Source organism: Cupressus sempervirens, chromosome 1 (assembly GCF_028749045.1).
Source record: "Cupressus sempervirens isolate cs-2001-9-10 chromosome 1, ASM2874904v1, whole genome shotgun sequence".
NCBI lineage: Eukaryota > Viridiplantae > Streptophyta > Pinopsida > Cupressales > Cupressaceae > Cupressus > Cupressus sempervirens.
The window spans coordinates 58042552-58069131 of NC_143118.1; positions in this window are offsets into that span (position 1 = coordinate 58042552).

Genomic DNA, 26580 nt, shown 5'->3' on the forward strand with positions numbered 1-26580 from the left:
CCCATTGATGATAAAAAGAGAAAGAGAACCCATTATTTGCAAGGGGCCTTAACCTTGGAATAATTAATTAAATAAACCCCTTTGAGTGGATATGTATCCAAATAGTTCTATTACAATGCAAAAAATAGTGAGATCAAAGTGAAAGATATTGGTGAATACATGCAAATTAGTGATAAAAATTCTTGCACAAAGAGCTTATGGATTTATTAAGACCCTACCTTTGTAGATGAATGAAATTTGAGCCCATGAATCCAACTTATGAATCAAATAAAAAAGCTTGGGAGCACCTATAATCCCCTCCCACTCTATAAAAAGTTGGATTGATTGACCAAACAAGTAAATCAATTATTTCTCCAATTTAGAAATAGAATATGGTGTTTCATGTGTATATGTCTTTGGTTATGCCCTAGGTTCTTCAACCCTTACTTCTTCCTCTACTAATTGGTATATTAATGTTTCTTGCACAACTTACTTAGCTAATAAACAAGTGTTATTGGTGTTGCACCTTCTAATAGTAGGGCTTTGATGTTGGTGGTTTTAGATCTTATACTAGAGGGTATGTTGCTAGAGAAACTAGTACTACTTAACTAATTGAGTCATCAAGTGCAACCTTTGGACATATAACTGTTACCCTTGCATCCATAGTTGTTATTTCTACTATAGTCTCTCTAGGATATGATTATAATGGTGATTCTAGCTTTGTTACTAATCATATAAGGCACTTATGTGCTAGAACACCTAGTATTGCTTTTAATTTTAGTGTTAAAAACCATATTTTTGCTCTAATTTGAATGGATACTCACTCAACCTTTCTACCTATGAAGCATGGAAGATATACTTAACTTCAAATAGATCTATGTAGATGAACTTTAATCCCTTATATGATAAATAAAAAATGAGATAGTGGGTCTCCTCGATGCACTCCTTGTTAGAAATAGATAATACTAAGAATGGATAAACAAGCCTTGGATAGACAAGAAGGGATTTGCTTACACAATTTATCTAAATAACCAAAAAATTTAAGGACCTTGATAAGCAATAATCATTGGACTATATTATAAGCCTTTATTTAATAGTTTGGGTGACTAGTTATTAGTGATTAATTATTTAATAGTTTATTTGGTCACTTATTTAATAGTTTTTGTCTGGGTAACTACACATTAGTGACTACCAATCATTAGTAGCTTATTTGATCATTTATTTAGTCACTTAACCTTATAATTTTACCATATGATCAAATTAATCACTTATTTAGTCACCTATAGCTATAAATTAAAAAGAAATAGTGTAATGTGATCTATTTTAGTCACTTGACTAAAAATTTTAGTGACATGGCTAACATTTTTAGTCACACAGTCACATATTTGCCAAAATGTACTAGTGCTACATAGTTTAAGTATTATATAATCTAATGGATGCATGCATAATAATGTTTTATGGATATGGGTTCACTAAGTTGTAAAAAGTTTTATTTGTAGATTTGGACCTTGGATAACTTATTCACTCCCTGGTCAGATATTCTAAACTTTTCCAACAATTAGATGATTATCCTAAGAAGAATATTAAAGAGGTTCAACAAGTATTGAATTGGAGAGTTGGTAAAAGTACAAGAGGAAAGGATTACTATGAGTATTTGGTGAAGTGGGAGAACATACCAATTGAAGATGCTACATGGATTTTTCAATCTAGGTTGGATTTAGCTTAGGTTGTGAGACTTGTATGTATAATTCAAGAGTATCATTTCTTTCAAGCCTAGTTTTCTGATGCAAGAGCATCTTGGGTTGTATTGCTATCCTTCATATTTCTCTTGTTTTGTTGTTGTTGCCAAGCTCTTTGTTGCTACCAAGCTCTTAGTTGTTTCCAAGAACCTATTTAGTTCTAATTTTTTTATTGTTTCCATTCTCATAGTTTTTGTCAAGCTCTTAGATGTTGTCGAGCTCCCGGTTGGTGTCAAGTTCCTTGTTGTTTTTGAGCTCGTAGATGGTGCTAAGTTCTTAATTTTTTTCTGAGTGCCTTTTGGTGCCGAGTTTGTTTATGTGTTGAGCATTGCTGAGTGCCAATATTTTCTTTGGTCCTTCTTTGGCCAAGCTATCTATGTCTAGTTCTAGTTTGGGTAGACTCTGTGTGTTAATTTTATGATTTGTATTTAATATTTTCTGAGAGACAACTTGTGGCTTGGTTATGCATTTAATGTAAGGGTTTATTTAGTTGGTGATTTTCAATAGGACACTTGTGGCCATGTAAGTATTTAAGGGGGTCTTGGGTAGAGTCTTAGGTATGATTTTGTGGGATCAGAAAGAGTAGAAGTAGAGTGAGAGTGTGAAGGTCATCATTGAAGATAAAAGTTTAAATTGTAACCAAAAACACCTTATAGCTGGGCATGTATGTTGATGCTTTGATGAATCAATAAAGTTTTTTTCTCTTCTATCTCCTTTGGTTGTTGTTCTCTATGTTGTATTTCCATTGTGTTTACTCTTGTAGGTGACTTTGGTAGTTGGGTGTGTCTTTGACCCTAGTTATCCAAGTTCCTCCCTATGTCAGTGTCTGACTGCCTTAATTAATTCAAAACAATTCTAAATTTAATTTAATTTTTTATTATATTGGGCAAAGCATAAAATGTGATGCATTTTTTTAATTTCAAAAATGTTTACAGTTTGAAAGTTATAGACATTTTTCAATCAGTATGTAAATCAACACTTTATAGATATCTTCATTAAAAAATAAGTAATAACTACCTATCAAACTTATATTTTGACAGCAATTATATCACTAGAAAGATGAGAAAATCCTCAATAAACCCTTTCTATTTTAACAAATTAAGTCATATTAAATGTTTTTAGGTACCTCCTTGAAGTCACCTAAATGGGGAGAAATCACATTTTTTGAGTTGACCAAGGAGGCTTGGTAATTACCATGCTTAATCAGGTATTTGATATACCTAACAACTCCCACTTAAATATGTTAAGAAATGAGATTGAAAATGGAGGGTGGGGATTGATAGTTGAGGAAGGGTCCTCAATTTTCCATCAATGATCCATGTGAAGTCTACCCCAACAATATTACAAATGTTATTTTTGTTTGTGTGTTATAATATATTCATATTATACTTTCCTATATTATATTATATTATAATATGTTATATTATATTGTATTATATTATAATATGTTATATTATATTATATTATATTACGAATTATATGTCCCTAGGGGTCCTAGGACCCCTAGGGACATATGTTGTCATCAAATGTGTTGAAAGGGGTCATATGTTATCCTAGGAACCCTTTCAACACATTTTATCAATTAGAATATGTTCATAGGGGTCCTAGGACCCATAGGGACATATGTTGTCATTAAATCTGTTGAAAGGGGTCATAGGTTAACCTAAGACCCCTTTCGACTCATGCCGTTATATAATATTCTAAGCTAATTTCATGCATGGAATAATGAAAGAAAACAAATATTCATAAAAATTTGACACAAGATACAGTGACCCAAAAACCTTCCAAATAGAAATTAAAACTAGGGTAGGTATGATACCCACAAGCTTTAGTACTATAGTATTAAGTTGGCCTATTAAGGATTACAATTGATCATGCTTGATGATCTACCATATTAGGAGGAATACAAACTTTAAGGTCCACCTTGTCAAAGGATTTATAAAATATACAATGAAGTATGCACTTGGTAAAGAGATCTATTGAAGGCTACTTAGTGTACCTTGTTAAAGGATTTGACTGATGCACCTATTAGAATGAACTAGTGGCTAATATTTGATATGCAACTTTAATTTTTTGATTGAGATTCCTTGAATTGTAATGATCACTTCGCTGTGATGGATAATACTTTTTTGTCCATTAGCCTTCTTTAATTCACAGTTGTTCTCATCATATGTTTATACTTCTTATTTGGATATGATATAATGCATTACATATATACTAATCCAAATCACAACTTATAGGAGTCAACTACAATATAAGTTTCACCAAAATCCACAAAGTTAATTGCAGTAACTTGGGTTCTGAAGGAAAACATAGTGATGTTGTGATACTTGGAAACCATTATAAAGACACAAAATCATTTGGCACTTAGTTGACAAAGAGGCCAAATTCATACCGATCACTTCTAAGTAGCTTGAATTTGGTCGATACTATGTGACTCGGTGAATACTTCAAAACTTGACATATACTAAATCACTCAATTGACACTCTATTGGTCAGTCAACACTAGATTCACATCACTAACACTATTGGCTTAGTAGACATTGGAGAACATGGTTAACACTATGAAACTTGGCTAATGCTATGGAACTTGGTTAACCCATCCTAGCATTGATGATACTCTATTATTTTAATACTTTTGACTCATTATGTCAGAACATTATTGATGCACTGAACACTATTATGCTATCTATGATGTATGATGCTCTACTTTAGATATTTGATTTATGTCATTTAATGCTTTATAACATATATGCTAATGAATTAAATGAATGCAAATAATACTTTGAATTTTCCAAATTTAATGAATAGGATAAGACAAATAATTGAATTGTGGACAATGGATGTCTTTAATTACATGAAAATTTTAAATGCATGTTTTGGGACCTATATGTTCTTGGACTACTGACGTGCGCAACGAGTGTGCAGGAAAGCTAGTCAAAAAATCCAATGGAGAGACAAGTTGAACCCCTTGTTTGATTTGTGTCGTCTTTGTATTGTCCACCTTTAAAGGTTGTTATTTGATTTTAGTATTTCCTAACTTTTATGTGTTCCTACCAAGCCTCCAAGGCTTAAAATTGTTAAATTTAAGCACCCATGGGTAAGGGTATGGGTTGGGGGTACTTTCCACCCACCTTAGCCACCCTAGTTGAATTTTAGGGTTACCTAAAAATCCCATTTATGGTTGATTGCAAAAATGGCTTGTCATCCACTTGAGTGGAACCCAAACTCCATCCTAGGGTTTCATGAAGCCTAGTTGAGTCAAGGGAAGCTATTTAGTGGATTCTTGGATGAGTTTTGGGGGGCCCACCCAATCTCTATTGTTTGAGAGAAAGATTAGAAGATAGTTGGAGATGGAAAGAGGAAAAGAAAGCTCTTCTCAAACCTCCATTGTTACCATCACACCTTGGTGAAGGTAGGATTCTTGGCTTTGTATTTTGTTTTCTCCATGTTTTGATCATGCTTGTTCTTGCACATTGTGTTGTGTTGTTAATTGTTGTTGCTTGCATGTTGGGCTGATTGGGAGGGTTTCTTTTGTGTCATTCTTGATGTGTTCTTGTTCATCTTGATGTATTGTATTGAGGGGTTTTCATGGGATTGTATTTGGCATTACTCACCCTTGGATAGGGAAGAAGTGGCCATGTGGGGGTAGGGATTTAGTTGGACCTCAATGGTGTAGAGTCTCCTTTCATGGTGAGAGGAGGGAAAAAGGGTAGGGTGTATGGGCCCCTATCGGTCATCACATACTTGGTTGATATTGTGAAATCTTGAGTATGGAAAGGAAAGAAAATCCTTGTTGAAATTGGCCCCAAAAGGTCATTTGAGGAACAAAGAAAGTTCCTGAGTTTTAACCCCGAAAGGGTTATGTTAAGGTATGGTTATTGACATCTCCCATTGGGAAAATCCACCTCCCCCCCTAATAAGGTCCTATGGATGGATCTAGTGAGTGTTAAACCGGATGGGTGTATGTTGAATGGTGTCCTTGTGATTGTGTTGAATTGCCTTGGGTCAGCCTTGTTTTCCCTTGTGGTTCCAAGAAGAATTGAAGTTGAAAGGATAAAGTATTGGGAAGAAGCTTGAAGAAAGCATCATTGTATTGTGAATTTGATGTAATTTGATGTATATTTATATTGTGAATGATTGGCAATGAAATCAGGTTTTCTTACTGGTTCTTTCCCGATGGAGTCTTGAACCAGGTTGCATAATAGAAAAAAAAAGATTATGGAAGTTCCTTGCAATGTTCTTTGTGATTTCATAATTTGGTTTATATTATGAAGAAATAGTTGATAGATAAATGCTCTTGATTAATGATCATTCATATTTCAATTGTCGTAATGAAAGAAATACCATTGGATATGATAAAGTCTAATAGATTGTTGTCTAAGAATTATGATGTAATCAACACAAATTAAACAATGTGGTTTCCTTGGTATATATCAATTCTTGTCAAAATTCACAAATAGATTCACGCAAGTTGTAATAGAATTATTCACCACCTTTGTAAATAATGCATATGATATCTTACCTTGCATCAAATTTTCCATTTTCATATGGTATCAATGGAATTAAGAAGTTGTAATCTTTGTATTCAAATTGAAGGAAATTTAGAACTCATAGTATGCACTGGATATTTATGCATGGAACATGCAATTCAAATTTAAAGGCTAAGAGATTTCCTCATGCATACTCTTGCATTAACATGATAGCTTAATAGATTAATGAAACTTTGGATCACTTTCAAACCTATTTTAGTATTGAAATCTTTATCTCAAACATATGCATCTTGGTTCATAATAATTTGTCTCAAAAGAGAATAGACACTTCCAGGAGAAAATTTGCTCATTGGAAAATGTATGGGAGAAATTTTTTTAATCCCCCTCTTGGTGACAGAGAATATTCCCTCCATTATTCCTTGAGTTGTAAATAAACCCCAATTTTATATTGTATAAGAAAGAAATATAAATGAATAGCTTAAAAATTAAGATATTATAATGTATATGTTGTGACATTCTCACCCATAAAACTTTATGTTATAACTTGCTTTTACCACCTGCCCAATCACTTCCTTGGGCGTCAGTACTTGGCTAGGAGGTAGGGTGGCACGTTATTTTTTTTTGCCAAAGTCAAAATTGCCATCATGATCGATGACATCACTGTCTTTTATGTCCCATCTCCTTCCCAACCTGGGCGCTTGCTTGGAAGGAAATTAAGTGGTTTTGTGTCTTAATGAATCAGCTGGCAATGTATTTAACCCCTTACCTGCTGCCATCTCCTTGGTCTGTGCCTTGTTTAGGCCAGGCCTATGTGACATGCCGCCCACACAAGGACAGGGCCGCCTGCCATGCGCAGGCCTTGGGCAGCGTATGCATAGGCCTAGGTGGGGGGCGGTTAGAGTAGGATCTAGTGTAGATAGGTTAGTACTAATAAATTTTTAATTTAAAGTTATCCTAATTTTTTTTTAGCATGTTAGTTTAGGGGTTAGTGTACAGATTTAGGTTAGTTTAAATGTATTATATTAAATTGTATGTTTTTTTATTATTATATTTTTTTTTTGTTGGTTATCTTTTGTGGTATAATTGTAACATTTAAAGTTCTCTTTAGTTTAAATTTAGTTTAGTTTAAGTATGGTTAAATACTTAGTATTATTAAGAAGATTTTAGATTAGTTTATGTTAATGTTGCTATTCTTTTATTATTAAGTAATTGTGGGTAGATTTGTCATTAAAAGATAGTTAGTTAATTTATATCAGATGTGTGGAGTTTAAAATTAGCTTTGGTTTAATAAGAGTTAGTTGATGTTTTTGTTTAGATGAGTATTAGTTGAGGTTAGTTAAATATTATGTTGTTAAATTGTAGCTAGTATGTCTTTAAATAAGTTAATGATAGATGTTAATTTAGATTTAATTAGTTATTATTTTTAAATAGATTTATTTTTTTAATAGAGTTTAGTAGCAGATATAGTTTTAATTAGGCGTTAATTTAATGATGACCTTATTAGAAGTCAAAGGATGAGTATAGTTTGGTTATAAATTGTGTACCGTGGTAAATTTCAGGTTCCATCATCTTTTAAATTAGTGTACCTTTAGTTCTATACTTATATGTTTTTTTCTGACTAGTCTAAATGTATTGTCGAGTTAATTTATTTTGTAGGTTGTTGATAGTTAACGATTATGTTAAAGTAGTCGAAATAATTCTAAGTTAATAAATTATATATGTCATGTTTTAATTCTAGTTGATTAAGTTTCTTAAGTGACTTTTCAATATCGAATAAATTGTAAATCGATAATTGGCTATGAGATTTGTAATTGTATTTGATCTAGTTGAACTTGATTAAAATCTCTTTCTTATAATGTTAACTTTATGTGAGATAAAAGATGTTATGTAATAAATGATAAATCTATCTTAATTATATTATTATAGAGGAAATTTAAATCTATTGTGTTAAGATTAGTTGAAATGAAATAAACATCGATATTAGTTTAACGATTCTTTCCTTCTCAAGATATGTAATTTATGATGTAATAGAGAGAGTCCTTTCTTGATATGTAATTTTAACCTTATCGAACTTTGAGCACTCTTATAAAAAAAAAAAAAAAAAAAAAAATTGTGTGTTTTTGCCCTCGTAGTTTGGGCATGACATTTTGGTATCAGAGCCCGTGTTTCAACACTAGGAACCTTAAACCCCTACGCTTCTAAAAATTTAAAACGTTAAAATTTGTAGGATGCCTCCTGTTACTCGAAGCAACCCACGAGGCAGAGGACGTAGGGTGAGAGGTGGCAGAGTGGGACAAGGGGATGGACCACCTCCACCACCACCAAACCCAAACCAGGACATTATTGATGCACTCCAAACTTTGATCGGTGTAGTTCAATAGAGAGTAGTACCTATAGTTCAGCCAGTCCAACAGATTCCAGTAGTGGAAGCAGAGGGACCCGGAGGAGGTGGGCCCCGAGTCAGAGAGAGGACTAGGAGTCCCCCACCGAGACAGATAGAGGGTCAGGGTGAACACGAGGAAGAGTCCATACACCAGAGAGGACCCCCTTATGATAGACCTCCTAGACATGTAGCAGATGACATCAGGGAATTGATACGACTCAGACCACCATTGTTTACCAGTACCACCGAGGGTTCAGTAGCAGAGGCATGGTTGCAGAGCTTATAGCAGTGCTTTGGGTTACGCCCTTATGGGAGTAATCTAAAAGCATGCCTATCAGTTCATCAGTTGAGAGGGGATGCCTCCAATTGGTGGCATCAGGAGGAGATCATTGGTGGAGTGAGGATGGACACCCTCACATGGGAATCTTTCCTGGAAAGATTCTGAGAGAGGTACTTGTCAGAGCATTTCTGGTACAAACAGATAGACGAGTTCCATTCTCTTTATCAGAGAGGTCTTACAGTGGCACAGTATGAGAGCAAGTTTCTTGAGCTCCTTCCTTATGTGGAATACATGAAGGACGAGAAACTACGGGTGCATTGCTTTATCATGGGTCTAAATTTCTCTCTTCAGGGCCCAGTTAGGATGGCCTTCCCTACCACCTTTAGACAGGTAGTAGAGATAGCACTAGTGCCAGAGGATACTCGGGGTAGACAGGAATCACGGGATCAGTCTCAGAACTGAAACTTTACTTGGGAGAAACCCCCTTGGAAAGGGAATTAGAATTATACACCAGGGTCCTCTAAGGGCCAACTGCCTTAGCAGCAATAGCAGCAGAAATTCTCACAGGGTTACCAGGGTTCCAAGCCCAAGTAGTGGCAGTTGCAACAGGATCAGAAAGCACCCGCACCACAGTCACAGTCAGTACAGACTCAACAGTCTTCCAGGGGTGGATACAGTGGGTCTGGAAGGTCAGGAGGCCCACAGCAATTAGGACCATAGGATACACGATCTTATACCCAAGGGCCATGCTACGCTTGTGGTGGCATGGGTCATATAGCTAGAGAGTGCCCGCAAGGGCAGTCATCCAGTGGTCAGAGAGGGGTTCTTTTAGAGCCGACAGTTGGAGACATGGGCAGGTCCCATAGAGTTTTTGTAGCAGTTGAAAACTACCAGATTGAGCATCAGGGTACAGTTATTGAGGCTACAGGTTTAGTTGGTCAGCTAGTTAGCGCTAGAGACTATCCATACTATCACCCAACAAACCCTAGCTCCTCGAGGTCGAGAGCTGGACCAAGTTAGGATCTAGGGGGAATGTTATGATGAGGTCATGATTTCTTGGGAGGATGTAGCACAAATGCGATCTCTATACCCTTATCTTTTTGATGAACTCCAGGAGGAAGTTCATGCCTAGTGGGGGAGGATGTGAGGCCTCACCCTGACCCATCCTAGCATTAATGATACTCTGTTATTTTAATACTTTTGACTCGTTATGTCAGAACATTATTGATGCACTGAACACTATTATGCTATCTATGATGTATGATGCTCTACTTTAGATATTTGATTTATGTCATTTAATGCTTTATAACATATATGCTGATGAAGTAAATGAATGCAAATAATACTTTGAATTTTCCAATTTTAATGAATAGGATAAGACAAATAATTGAATTGTGGACAATGGATGTCTTTAATTACATGAAAATTTTAAATGCATGTTTTGGGACCTATATGTTCTTGGACTACTAACGTGTGCAACGAGTGTGCAGGAAAGCTAGTCGGAAAATCCAATGGAGAGACAAGCTGAACCCCTTGTTTGATTTGTGTCATCTTTGTATTGTCCACCTTTAAAGGTTGTTATTTGATTTTAGTATTTCCTAACTTTTATGTGTTCCTACCAAGCCTCCAAGGCTTAAAATTGTTAAATTTAAGCACCCATGGGTAAGGGTATGGGTTGGGGGTACTTTCCACCCACCTTAGTCACCCTAGTTGACTTTTAGGGTCACCTAAAAATCCCATTTATGGTTGATTGCGAAAATGGCTTGTCATCCACTTGAGTGGAACCCAAACTCCATCCTAGGGTTTCATGAAGCCTAGTTGAGTCAAGGGAAGCTATTTAGTGGATTCTTGGAGGAGTTTTGGGGGGGCCACCCAATCTCTATTGTTTGAGAGAAAGCTTGGAAGATAGTTGGAGATGGAAAGAGGAAAAGGAAGCTCTTCTCAAACCTCCATTGTTACCATCACACCTTGGTGAAGGTAGGATTCTTGGCTTTGTATTTTGTTTTCTCCATGTTTTGATCATGCTTGTTCTTGCACATTTTGTTGTGTTGTTAATTGTTGTTGCTTACATGTTGGGCTGATTGGGAGGGTTTCTTTTGTGTCGTTCTTGATGTGTTCTTGTTCATCTTGATGTATTGTATTGAGGGGTTTTCATGGGATTGTATTTGGCATTACTCACCCTTGGATAGGGAAGAAGTGGCCATGTGGGTGTAGGGCTTTAGTTGGACCTCAATGGTGCAGAGTCTCCTTTCATGGTGAGAGGAGGGAAAAAGGGTAGGGTGTATGGGCCCCTATCGGTCATCACATACCTGGTTGATATTGTGAAATCTTGAGTATGGAAAGGAAAGAAAATCCTTGTTGAAATTGGCCCCGAAAGGGCATTTGAGGAACAAAGAAAGTTCCTGAGTTTTAACCCCGAAAGGGTTATGTTAAGGTATGGTGATTGACATCTCCCATTGGGAAAATCCACCTCCCCCCCTAATAAGGTCCTATGGATGGATCTAGTGAGTGTTAAACCGGATGGGTGTATGTTGAATGGTGTCCTTGTGATTGTGTTGAATTGCCTTGGGTCAGCCTTGTTTTCCCTTGTTGTTCCAAGAAGAATTGAAGTTGAAAGGATAAAGTATTGGGAAGAAGCTTGAAGAAAGCATCATTGTATTGTGAATTTGATGTAATTTGATGTATATTTATATTGTGAATGATTGGCAATGAAATTGGGTTTTCTTACTGGTTCTTTCTCGATGGAGTCTTGAACCAGGTTGCATAATAGAAAAAAAAAAGATTATGGAAGTTCCTTGCAATGTTCTTTGTGATTTCATAATTTGGTTTATATTGTGAAGAAATAGTTGATAGATAAATGTTCTTGATTAATGATCATTCATATTTCAATTGTGGTAATGAAAGAAACAGCATTGGATATGATAAAGTCTAAAAGATTGTTGTATAAGAATTATGATGTAATCAACACAAATTCAACAATGTGGTTTCCTTGGTATATATCAATTCTTGTCAAAATTCACAAATGGATTCACGCAAGTTGTAATAGAATTATTCACCACCTTTGTAAATCATGCATTTGATATCTTACCTTGCATCAAATTTTCCATTTTCATATGGTATCAATGGAATTAAGAAGTTGTAATCTTTGTATTCAAATTGAAGGAAATTTAGAACTCATAGTATGCACTGGATATTTATGCATGGAACATGCAATTCAAATTTAAAGGCTAAGAGATTTTCTCATGCATACTCTTGCATTAACATGATAGCTTAATAGATTAATGAAACTTTGGATCACTTTGAAACCTAGTTTAGTAATGAAATCTTTATCTCAAACATATGCATCTTGGTTCATAATAATTTGTCTCAAAAGAGAATAGACACTTCCAGGAGCAAATTTGCTCACTGGAAAATGTATGGGAGAAATTTTTTTAATCCCCCTCTTGGTGACAGAGAATATTTCCTCCATTATACCTTGAGTTGTAAATAAACCCCAATTTTATATTGTATAAGAAAGAAATATAAATGAATAGCTTAAAAATTAAGATATTATAATGTATATGTTGTGACATTCTTACCCATAAAACTTTATGTTATAACTTTCTTTTACCACTCGCCCAATCACTTCCTTGGGCGTCAGTACTTGGCTAGGAGGTAGGGTGGCACGTTATTTTTTTTTTGCCAAAGTCAAAATTGCCATCATGATCGATGACATCACTGTCTTTTATGTCCCATCTCCTTCCCAACCTGGGTGCTTACTTGCTTGGAAGGAAATTAAGTGGTTTTGTGTCTTAATGAATCAGCTGGCAATGTATTTAACCCCTTACCTGCCGCCATCTCCTTGGTCTGCGCCTTGTTTAGGCCAGGCCTGCTTGACATGCCGCCCATGTAAGGTCAGGGCCACCTGCCATGCACAGGCCTTGGGCAGCGCATGCGCAGGCCTAGGTGGGGGGCGGTTAGAGTAGGATCTAGTGTAGATAGGTTAGTACTAATAAATTTTTAATTTAAAGTTATCCTAATTTTTTTTTAGCATGTTAGTTTAGGGGTTAGTGTACAGATTTAGGTTAGTTTAAATGTATTATATTAAATTGTATGTTTTTTAATTATTATATATTTTTTTTGTTGGTTATCTTTTGTGGTATAATTATAACATTTAAAGTTCTCTTTAGTTTAAATTTAGTTTAGTTTAAGTATGGTTAAATACTTAGTATTATTAAGAAGATTTTAGATTAGTTTATGTTAATGTTGCTATTCTTTTATTATTAAGTAATTGTGGGTAGATTTGTCATTAAAAGATAGTTAGTTAATTTATATCAGATGTGTGGAGTTTAAAATTAGCTTTGGTTTAATAAGAGTTAGTTGATGTTTTTGTTTAGATGAGTATTAGTTGAGGTTAGTTAAATATTATGTTGTTAAATTGTAGCTAGTATGTCTTTAAATAAGTTAATGATAGATGTTAATTTAGATTTAATTAGTTATTATTTTTAAATAGATTTATTTTTTTAATAGAGTTTAGTAGCAGATATAGTTTTAATTAGGCATTAATTTAATGATGACCTTATTAGAAGTCAAAGGATGAGTATAGTTTGGTTATAAATTGTGTACCGTGGTAAATTTCAGGTTCCATCATCTTTTAAATTAGTGTAACTTTAGTTCTATACTTATATGTTTTTTTTTGACTAGTCTAAATGTATTGTCAAGTTAATTTATTTTGTAGGTTGTTGATAGTTAACGATTATGTTAAAGTAGTCGAAATAATTCTAAGTTAATAAATTATATATGTCATGTTTTAATTCTAGTTGATTAATTTTCTTAAGTGACTTTTCAATATCGAATAAATTGTTAATCAATAATTGGCTATGAGATTTGTAATTGTATTTGATCTAGTTGAACTTGATTAAAATCTCTTTCTTATAATGTTAACTTTATGTGAGATAAAAGATGTTATGTAATAAATGATAAATCTATCTTAATTATATTATTATAGAGGAAATTTAAATCTATTGTGTTAAGATTAGTTGAAATGAAATAAACATCGATATTAGTTTAACGATTCTTTCCTTCTCAAGATATGTAATTTATGATGTAATAGAGAGAGTCCTTTCTTGATATGTACTTTTAACCTTATCGAACTTTGAGCACTCTTATTAAAACAAAAAAAAAAAAAAATTATGTGTGTTTGCCCTCATAGTTTGGGCATGACATTTTGGTATTAGAGCCCGTGTTTCAACACTAGGAACCTTAAACCCTTACGCTTCTGAAAATTTAAAATGTTAAATTTTGTAGGATGCCTCCTATTACTCGAAGCAACCCATGAGGTAGAGGACGTAGGGTGAGAGGTGGCAAAGCGGGACAAGGGGATGGACCACCTCCACCACCACCACCTCCACCTCCACCACCATCGAACCCAAACCAGGACATTATTGATGCACTCCAAACTTTGATTAGTGTAGTTCAACAAAGAGTGGTACCTATAGTTCAGCCAGTCCAACAGATTCTAGTAGTGGAAGCAGAGGGACCTGGAGGAGGCGAGCCCCGAGTTAGAGAGAGGATTAGGAGTCCCCCACCAAGACAGATAGAGGGTCAGGGTGAACACGAGGAAGAGTCCATACACCAGAGAGGAGCCCCTTTTGATAGACCTCCTAGACATGTAGGAGATGACATTAGGGAATTGATACGACTCGGACCACCATTGTTTACCAGTAGCACTGAGGGTTCAGTAGCAGAGGCATGGTTGCAGAGCTTACAGTAGTGCTTTGGGTTACGCCCTTATGGGAGTAATCTAAAAGCATGCCTAGAAGTTCATCAGTTGAGAGGGGATGCCTCCAACTGGTGGCATCAGGAGGAGATCATTGGTGGAGTGAGGATGGACACCCTCACATGGGAATCTTTCCTGAAAATATTTTGAGAGAGGTACTTGTCAGAGCATTTCTGGCAGAAACAGATAGAGGAATTCCATTCTCTTTATCAGAGAGGTCTTATAGTGGCACAGTATGAGAGCAAGTTTCTTGAGCTCCTTCCTTATGTGGAATACATGAAGGACGAGAAACTATAGGTGCATCACTTTATCATGGGTTTGAATTTCTCTCTTCAGGGCCCAGTTAGGATGGCCTTCGCTACCACCTTCAGACGGGTAGTAGAGATAGCACTAGTGGTAGAGGATACTCGGGGTAGACAGGAATCACGGGATCAGTCTCAGAACCGAAACTTTACTTGGCAGAAACCCCCTTGGAAAGGGAATCAGAATTATACACCAAGGTCCTCTAAGGGCCAACCGCCTCAGCAGTAGCAGTAGTAGAAAAAATTCTCACAAGGTTACCAGGGTTCCAAGCCCAAGTAGTGGCAGTTGCAGCAGGATCAGAAAGCACCTGCACCACAGTCACAGTCAGTACAGACTCAACAGTCTTCCAGGGGTGGATACAGTGGGTCTGGCAGGTCAGGAGGCCCACAGTAGTTAGGACCACAGGATACACGATCTTATACCCAAGGGCCATGCTACGCTTGTGGTGGCATGGGTCATATAGCTAGAGAGTGCTCGCAAGGGTAGTCATCCAGTGGTCAGAGAGGGGATCTTTCAGAGCCAACATTTGGAGACATGGGCAGGTCCCATAGAGTTTTTGAGATTGAGCATTAGGGTACAGTTATTGAGGCTAGAGGTGGAGTTGGTCAGCCAATTAGCACTAGAGACTATCCATACTATCACCCAACAGACCCTAGCTCCTCGAGGTCGAGAGTTGGACCAAGTTAGGATCTAGGGGGAATGTTATGATGAGGTCACAATTTCTTGGGAGGATGTAGCACGAATGCGATCTCTATACCCTTATCTTTTTGATGAACTCCAGGAGGAAGTTCATGCCTAGTGGGGGAGGATGTGAGGCCTCACCCCGACCCATCCTAGCATTGATGATACTCTGTTATTTTAATACTTTTGACTCGTTATGTTAGAACATTATTGATGCACTGAACACTATTATGCTATCTATGATGTATGATGCTCTACTTTAGATATTTGATTTATGTCATTTAATGCTTTATAACATATATGCTGATGAAGTAAATGAATGCAAATAATACTTTGAATTCTCCAATTTTAATGAATAGGATAAGACAAATAATTGAATTGTGGACAATGGATGTCTTTAATTACATGAAAATTTTAAATGCATGTTTTGGGACCTATCTGTTCTTGGACTACTGACGTGTGCAATGAGTGTGCAGGAAAGCTAGTCAAAAAATCCAATGGAGAGACAAGTTGAACCCCTTGTTTGATTTGTGTCGTCTTTGTATTGTCCACCTTTAAAGGTTGTTATTTGATTTTAGTATTTCCTAACTTTTATGTGTTCCTACCAAGCCTCCAAGGCTTAAAATTGTTAAATTTAAGCACCCATGGGTAAGGGTATGGGTTGGGGGTACTTTCCACCCACCTTAGCCACCCTAGTTGACTTTTAGGGTCACCTAAAAATCCCATTTATGGTTGATTGCGAAAATGGCTTGTCATCCACTTGAGTGGAACCCAAACTCCATCCTAGGGTTTCATGAAGCCTAGTTGAGTCAAGGGAAGCTATTTAGTGGATTCTTGGAGGAGTTTTGGGGGGGCCACCCAATCTCTATTGTTTGAGAGAAAGCTTGGAAGATAGTTGGAGATGGAAAGAGGAAAAGGAAGCTCTTCTCAAACCTCCATTGTTACCATCACACCTTGGTGAAGGTAGGATTCTTGGCTTTGTATTTTGTTTTCTCCATGTTTTGATCATGCTTGTTCTTGCACATTGTGTTGTGTTGTTAATTGTTGTTGCTTGCATGTTGGGCTGATTGGGAGGGTTTCTTTTGTGTCGTTCTTGATGTGTTCTTGTTCATCTTGATGTATTGTATTGAGGGGTTTTCATGGGATAGTATTTGGCATTACTCACCCTTGGATAGGGAAGAAGTGGCCATGTGGGGGTAGGGCTTTAGTTGGACCTCAATGGTGCAGAGTCTCCTTTAATGGTGAGAGGAGGGAAAAAGGGTAGGGTGTATGGGCCCCTATCGATCATTACATACCTGGTTGATATTGTGAAATCTTGAGTATGGAAAGCAAAGAAAATCCTTGTTGAAATTGGCCCCGAAAGGGCATTTGAGGAACAAAGAAAGTTCCTGAGTTTTAACCCCGAAAGGGTTATGTTAATGTATGGTGATATACATCTCCCATTGGGAAAATCCACCTCCCCCCCTAATAAGGTCCTATGGATGGATCTAGTGAGTGTTAAATTGGATGGGTGTATGTTGAATGGTGTCCTTGTGATTGTGTTGAATTGCCTTGGGTCAGCCTTGTTTTCCCTTGTGGTTCCAAGAAGAATTGAAGTTGAAAGGATAAAGTATTGGGAAGAAGCTTGAAGAAAGCATCATTGTATTGTGAATTTGATGTAATTTTATGTATATTTATATTGTGAATGATTGGCAATGAAATCGAGTTTTCTTACTGGTTCTTTCCCGATGGCATCTTGAACCAGGTTGCATAATAGAAGAAAAAAAGATTATGTAAGTTCCTTGCAATGTTCTCTATGATTTCATAATTTGGTTTATATTGTGAAGAAATAGTTGATAGATAACTGTTCTTGATTAATGATCATTCATATTTCAATTGTTGTAATGAAAGAAATAGCATTGGATATGATAAAGTCTAATAGATTGTTGTATAAGAATTATGATGTAATCAACACAAATTCAACAATGTGGTTTCCTTGGTATATATCAATTCTTGTCAAAATTCACAAATGGATTCACGCAAGTTGTAATTGAATTATTCACCACCTTTGTAAATCATGCATATGATATCTTACCTTGCATCAAATTTTCCATTTTCATATGGTATCAATGGAATTAAGAAGTTGTAATCTTTGTATTCAAATTGAAGGAAATTTAGAACTCATAGTATGCACTGGATATTTATGCATGGAACATGCAATTCAAATTTAAAGGCTAAGAGATTTCCTCATGAATACTCTTGCATTAACATGATAGCTTAATAGATTAATGAAACTTTGGATCACTTTGAAACCTAGTTTAGTAATGAAATCTTTATCTCAAACATATGCATCTTGGTTCATAATAATTTGTCTCAAAAGAGAATAGACACTTCCAGGAGAAAATTTGCTCACTGGAAAATGTATGGGAGAAATTTTTTTAATCCCCCTCTTGGTGACAGAGAATATTCCATCCATTATGCCTTGAGTTGTAAATAAACCCCAATTTTATATTGTATAAGAAAGAAATATAAATGAATAGCTTAAAAATTAAGATATTATAATGTATATGTTGTGACATTCTCACCCATAAAACTTTATGTTATAACTTGCTTTTACCACCCGCCCAATCACTTCCTTGGGTGTCAGTACTTGGCTAGGAGGTAGGGTGGCAAGTTATTTTTTTTTTGCCAAAGTCAAAATTGCCATCATGATCGATGACATCACTGTCTTTTATGTCCCATCTCCTTCCCAACCTAGGTGCTTACTTGCTTGGAAGGAAATTAAGTGGTTTTGTGTCTTAATGAATCAGCTAGCAATGTATTTAACCCCTTACCTACCGCCATCTCCTTGGTCTGTGCCTTGTTTAGGCCAGGCCTATGTGACATGCTGCCCACACAAGGACAGGGCCGCCTGCCATGCGTAGGCCTTGGGCAGCGCATGCGCAGGCCTAGGTGGGGGGCGGTTAGAGTAGGATCTAGTGTAGATAGGTTAGTACTAATAAATTTTTAATTTAAAGTTATCCTAATTTTATTTTAGCATGTTAGTTTAGGGGTTAGTGTACAGATTTAGGTTAGTTTAAATGTATTATATTAAATTGTATGTTTTTTTATTATTTTTTTTTTTTTTTGTTGGTTATCTTTTGTGGTATAATTGTAACATTTAAAGTTCTCTTTAGTTTAAATTTAGTTTAGTTTAAGTATGGTTAAATACTTAATATTATTAAGAAGATTTTAGATTAGTTTATGTTAATGTTGCTATTCTTTTATTATTAAGTAATTGTGGGTAGATTTGTCATTAAAAGATAGTTAGTTAATTTATATCAAATGTGTGGAGTTTAAAATTAGCTTTGGTTTAAGAAGAGTTAGTTGATGTTTTTGTTTAGATGAGTATTAGTTGAGGTTAGTTAAATATTATGTTGTTAAATTGTAGCTAGTATGTCTTTAAATAAGTTAATGATAGATGTTAATTTAGATTTAATTAGTTATTATTTTTAAATAGATTTATTTTTTTAATAGAGTTTAGTAGTAGATATAGTTTTAATTAGGCGTTAATTGAATGATGACCTTATTAGAAGTCAAAGGATGAGTATAGTTTGGTTATAAATTGTGTACCATGGTAAATTTCAGGTTCCATCATCTTTTAAATTAGTGTAACTTTAGTTCTATACTTATATGTTTTTTTCTGACTAGTCTAAATGTATTGTCGAGTTAATTTATTTTGTAGGTTGTTGATAGTTAACGATTATGTTAAAGTAGTCGAAATAATTCTAAGTTAATAAATTATATATGTCATGTTTTAATTCTAGTTGATTAATTTTCTTAAGTGACTTTTCAATATCGAATAAATTGTAAATCGATAATTGGCTATGAGATTTGTAATTGTATTTGATCTAGTTGAGCTTGATTAAAATCTCTTTCTTATAATGTTAACTTTATGTGAGATAAAAGATGTTTTGTAATAAATGATAAATCTATCTTAATTATATTATTATAGAGGAAATTTAAATCTATTGTGTTAAGATTAGTTGAAATGAAATAAACATCGATATTAGTTTAACGATTCTTTCCTTCTCAAGATATGTAATTTATGATGTAATAGAGAGAGTCCTTTCTTGATATGTAATTTTAACCTTATCGAACTTTGATCACTCTTATAAAAAAAAAAAAAAAAAAATTATGTGTTTTTGCCCTCGTAGTTTGGGCATGACACAAACTTGATGATGGAGGTGCTTGCTACTTAGTAAGTGAAGTGTTGGCCACTTTAGTTAATGAAATACCCAACTAAATATGTCCTAATCCTAGTTGAGTGCATGGTGTTTTAGTGATAGTCATAACCAACTCAGTAGAAGCTTTCTCATAGCTAAATTACACTAAGGTTTTGCTCAAAGAATGAGAAAATGAAACCATTGCTGCTGCTGTAATCTTTTCTGCATCAATTTCCTTAATGATTTGAATATCTGGAAGACTTTATCCAGTAGCTTCTTGTTCTTCCTCCTCATCATCAACATTTACATCATCTATCTCACCATCTTTATCATTAACATGAACAATAAAATCACTAGGTTGATGCAATTTGTAAATATTCTTCCATGTTGATGTAATAACCTTCACAACATATTCAATGTTATTGAGAAGTATCGTTAAAGTGTTCAACTTGAGAGTGAACTTTTTTTCATTCTTCTTCAAAGATTCTTTCACCTCTTTTTCACTAAGACTCAACATGAGTTGCCTTAGAGTCTATTCAAAGATGTTTTTTACAGTTTTCTTTGCACGCTCCCATCTAGGCTTGATATCTTGCATAAGCTCATTAAGAATTTGCTGAGTAATCTTATTAAGAGAATACTTCCATTTTCTCAATTTGGTTATAATGGTGTCCTCAATCTATCTTTTCTCATCTACATTCTTTGATTCATATTTGAGGAATTTGAATCATGCCATGCTAGTTCCTTCTTCCAATTCCTTTAACTTTCCCTAGAAATTAAGTGCAAACCTTTTGAAAATAATTTTCTCAGCATCTTCCTCACCTAACTTCAATTTCTTCTTGGATTTTGGTGCCCTCCTTGTGAATACATTCCTTCTATTAGTAGAAGAGTAGAACTTGCTTGCTTCAGTTTTGCTATCCTCTTTCTTCCTTTGGCAACTACTTAAGGAAGCTTAATTTCAAGTTCTATTCTTTCCTTGGCTTCTTCATAAGTCCTAAAATATGGTGCCTTAGGATCCATAAGCTCATTCAGTAGAGCCTCAATGATATCTCTGGTCTCGTCTATGTTAACCACATACTATATAGGCTTAACCCATACTATTGTTAGCTTGATTTCCTGAATATATACCTTGTCACAATCTACCATAAAGTAGATATCATCCTCGTAGTCTTCTAAAAGGTTCACATGTATCCTATATCTATTATGCATCTTCTCTTTGAATGTTTCAAAGTACCTGTCCATGATGCTATCAAAGTTTTCACTCATTTCTGCTATATACTCATTTAATTGATATAACACAGGGACATCTTTTCTCCATACTACTGATCCTTTAGAAGGGAAGAATTTTTTCACAAAGAAAAATAAACAAGTCAAGAGTGAACCAAACTTACATGGATTGTTCTTGGAACCTTTAATACTCTCCATGTTCTTATTGAATTGATTTAATAACAACTTGGCAAGGTCAAATGACATGTTCTTCTTCACTACTTTGAGAGCCAAATCAACTACTTGACATGACACACTGCTGAGATGACTAGAGTTGTAGATTTTATAAGCAATGATATGGATGCCAAATTTTAGTTCCATTTTAGTTACATTTCTAATCTTCATTCCTCTACCATCTCATTTGGCAAGAGTTTTCTTTTCTAGTTGCACCAGACCTAGGGCTTTGATCACTTTGGCTTTGTCCAACATTGGAAGACCAATAATTCTATGAATCATTTTCCTTGTGATTAGGATAGATTGGTCTAACCATAACTTTCCATTATGAACTTTTCTTAGGATAAATCTTATCCATTTTGACTAAAATTTTCTTGGTATATGTAAAATATGCGTTAATCCCTTAGCTTCCAAATGTTGATGCTTAGGTTTTAGAACACCATTTGTACATAACTTTTTCAATGCTTCATTCATCTCATGAGTGCTTAGCTCTTGCACAAAAATTTATAATATAAGTAGATATCATGTACGAGAAATACCTTGGCTAGAATTTACAATTATGCACTAGTTGGGTCTAGCACTTCTATAATTGCTAGACATAATTTGAAGTTTGGTGGCTTGTAATCGACTCCTCAAACCAACATTTTAGACCCCTTTTTGAATTTGTTTCTAGAAGATTCCATTTTTGGTAGGGTTTTTAAAAACTTTAAATTTCTTCAATAGAAAACACTCAAATCATTCTTAAGCTCTGAAATTGTTCTTCTCAACTAGCTCTGGAAATTTATGGTGAAATAATGCATTCACTTTCTTCCTTTTAATGAATTTCCTCTTTACAATCACCATTAATGCTTGGTACATTTGTTTGCTTAGTGACAGGTTGTCTTCTATTCAGTTTAGCTTTTAATGCTTGGTAGAAAATCATAGCTTGACAGAATCATTATTGCTTGATGTCCACATATAATACTTTAGTGTCTCCCAACCTTGCTTGGTAAGGTCTTGTGACCTGACCTATCGCGGTAAGGTCTATAATTTCCATGACCTTTTCGCTGATCCTTGTGCATCTTAAATGCTAGTATGGATCTCTTCTTCTTGCTAGCTAGGACTGATGAGAAATGTCTACTTCAGAATCTCAATTTTAGTTATTCCCATAGGGATTCAAGTTGATATTCTTGTGTCACCTAGCTCTTGAGTGACATCTAATTCATGACTTAGACTTGCATTCTCAGGAGATTTTGGTATCCATTGCTACTTCATCTACTTTATGTTATTGTCAACTTTGGATTTCTTTTTGTCTTCAATTCTTCCCATGTTCATAAAGTTCTTAGCAAGATGTCCAAGTTTTGTACAAATAAAGCATATTTTAGTGGTATCTCTTTTCCTCATATGATGTTTTACACAATTTGCTTCAATGTGCCCAAATTCACCACAACACTAGCATCTACAACTAGCCCCATTCAAGAATTGCTTTCACAATCTATTCTACTAGATTCAATATCTTGGTTTTTCATTCAAAAGATTTGTGTCCTTGTTTCTTTTAATTGTGATATTTACCTTCAAATTTAGGTTTCTCCTAGCATTCACTTGCTCTATGACCATGCTTATTGCAGCTATCACACTTTCCATTGAATTTTTCTTTACCATTACTCCAGCATTTGTTTGATTTATGACCTATCTTAGCATAATTATTGCAAGTAGGCCTTTGATTCTTTTGAGCTCCTTTCTTAGATGATTTACCTTGTTCTTTGTATCTTATTCCAGCTTTGCCTTTCTGTCTATATTGACTTTGATCATTCAATTGATTCATGTCTTTTTGATATTTCAACATTATTTCATTGGTTTTCTTTTCAATGTTTAGATTATTATATAATATTTCATTTTCTAACTTTATATTCATGAGTTCTTCATTTGTATTATTGAGTTGATCAATGAAGTTTGTTGGCTAAAGGGATAGATGTTGAATTTCATTGTTATTTTCTTCTATCTCTTCTTTGGCTTTGTCTTTTTCTTCTATGACTTCACATAATCTTACAACTAAATTTCTTGTTCTCTTTTTAGCTTTCTAACTTCTTCTTGAAGATTGGAATTCTTTTCTAATAGGTCTTTGATTGCTTCATCAGCTTCATCTGAGTTTCTTTCTAGACAAATATCTTCAATTATTTCTTCATTGTAGATATTGTCATTCATTTGTACTATAAGATCTTTCCTTCTTTTCAATGATTGAGAGAGTTTCTCCTTTTCTTTCTTTAGTTGACCAATGGCTAATTCAAGATCCAACTTTTTATTGTCAATAGCCTTATCTAGCTTGTATACCTCCATTTCCTCTGATCTTTGCTCAAGCTATTAAACTTCTTTTGTGAGAACCACAAGCCTTTGATAACAATTGTTGGAAATATGAGGTAGGAAAGGTTACTAAGAGGGGAGGGGTGAATCAGGAACCAATGAAACTTAATCTTATTTCACCAATTAATCCTTCATAGAATATTCTAATCTAATTGCATGCATGGAAGAATGAAAGGAAATAAACATTCATAGCAATTTGACACAAGATACAGTGGCCCATAAATCTTCCAAATAGGAAGTAAAACTTGGGAGGGTATGATATCCACAATCTTTAGTACTATACTATTAATTTGGTCTATTAAGGATTAAAATTGATCATGTTTGATGATTTTCCTTGTTAGGAGCAATAAGGACTGTGAGGTCCACCTTGTCAAAGGATTTATAAAATACACAATGAAATATGCACTTGGTAAAGAGATTTATCAAAAACTATTAATTCAACCCTAGTAAAGGATTTGACTAATGCACCTATTAGGATGAACTAGTGGTTGATCTCTAATCTATAACTTTGATTTTTTGGTTGAGATTCTTTGAATGGTAATGATCGCCTTGCTATGATAGATAATACTTTTTTGTCCCTTATACTACTTGTAGCCTTCTTTAATTTGCACTTATACTCATCATATGCTTATACTTATTATTTGGATATGATACAATGCATTACATATATACCAATCCAAATCACAACTTATAGGAGTTGGCTATAATACAAGTTTCACCAAAATCCATAAAGTCAGTCCAACTATTGTAACTCAGGTTCTAAGGAAAACTCAGTGATGTTTTGATACTCAAAAACCACTGTCAACACTCAAAATCATTTGAAACTTAGTTAAGGAAGAGGCTCAATTTATATTGATCACTTCCAAGTAGCTTTAACTCGATCAACACTATGTGACTCAGTAAATATTGTGAAACTCGGTATATGCTTAATCCCTCGGTCAATACTCCATGGCTTGGTCAACACTAGATTCACATCACTAACACTCTTGGATTGGTAGACACTAGAGAACATGGTTAATACTAAGAAACTTAGTTAACACTATGGAACTTGATTAACACTATGGAACTCAGTTAACACTGGAGTCTCCATCACTTGCACTAAACAACTCTTTATACACTGCTACACTCAGCATAAACTGTACATAGGTTTTGAAGCTTAGGAGCAACTATATATTGATTAAGTGTGAGTTACTAATATAAAAATTGACCTTAATTTCAACACATATGTTGTCATCAAATGTATCAAAAGGGGTCATAGGTTATCCTAGGACCCCTTTCAATACATTTGATCAATTAGAATATGTCCGTAGGGGTTCTAGGACCTCTAGGGATACATCAATTAGAATATGTCCCTAGGAGTTCTAGGAACCCTAGGGACATATTCTAATTGATTGTATGGGTTGAAAGCCTGGGTCATAGGTTAACCTATGACCTCTTTTGACATATAAGATCAATTAGAATAATTGGATTTTGTTGTGAATTATAAGTACACCATATAAGACAAGGAATAATTAGATTTTAATTTCATTATACAAAGTTTGATCTATTATGTTATCATTTAAAAGGTTGACTACATGTGTACATAACAACATATTTATAAATTGGTTTCCCTAACATTAATAACTAAATAAACCAATACTCTTTAAAATGAAATATATATCCAGTACCTACAAAAATCAACTTACAAAATTATTTAAATAACTAAACATTCACTTAACAATTCAATCATATCTTATTCATGACATACAAAAACAACTCACATTGATCATGGAGGGGATAATGAGGACCCTTCACCAACTTTCAATCCTAAACCTTCATTTTCCATAAGGTTCCTTTTGATATTTAGGTGGGAAATATCAAATAGTTGATATATCAAATACCTAATATATCAGATACCTGATATATTAGATACCCAATATTTTACTGGCAAACTCTTTTTTAAAATGACTATAGTCCCCTTACCTAAGACATGCAAATTATCATCTCTTTTTCAAGGGTTTGAGGGCTTTTCTAGCAAAAAAAAACTGGGGCCCAAACTTTTAAAAAGTTGTTGAATCAATTGATTTGGTGTCTAGAAATTGCTACACTATGAGGAGGAGTAGTAGGTGAAAATCTAAATGGAAGAGGAAGGCGATGAATGAAGAAATTGATTTTCTTAGTTCATCTAATTAATATTGGTCATTTTTACAATGTTCAAGTGAACCCCAGTGACACCACTATTTTGACCATAGAGAGCTTGGAACGTTTGCAAGCACCTGAACCATAGTGTCTCCATAGTGCCTTAAGCATGTTTAGGCTGCGATCTTCTAATGCTTGTAACTTGGAACTCATGAGGCCTATCAAAAAAACTATTAGATGCTAGAGTACCATGATATTGATTTCCACAACAAACTCTCTCAGATCTAGGAGATTCAATTTTGTTTGGAATTGGCTCAACCATCTCGATTGATGCCAAACCTCACAGTGTTCCTCAGTGAATTGGTGCACCATTGTGCAATTTTTGAACCATTTGTCATGGCATAGTTTCATCGATGTCATTATCTCTATATGGTTAGGTGAACCTCAATGACACTCCTATTTTGACTATAAAGATTCTAGAATATTTGTGAGCACCCCAAACTAGAGTGTTGACAAGGTGCCCTAAGCATGTTTGGGCTATGATCTTCTAACACTTATAACTCATAATTTTTGAGGTCTATCAACAAACTATAAGATGCTAGAGGATCATGATATCGATATCTATAATAACCTTTCTCAATTCTAGGAGATTCAATTTTTTTTGAATTAGCATAGTCATCTTAGTCGATGACAAACCTCAAAATATTTCTCATTGAATTAGTACACCATTGTGAAACTTTCAAATAGTTCATCATGCCATCATATTTTTGGTATCATTAGCTTTAAATAACCAAGTGAACCCTAATGATACCACTATTTTGACCATAAAGAGCCTAAAACATTCATGAGCACCTCAAATTGGAGTGTCTCCCAGGTTCCCTAAGC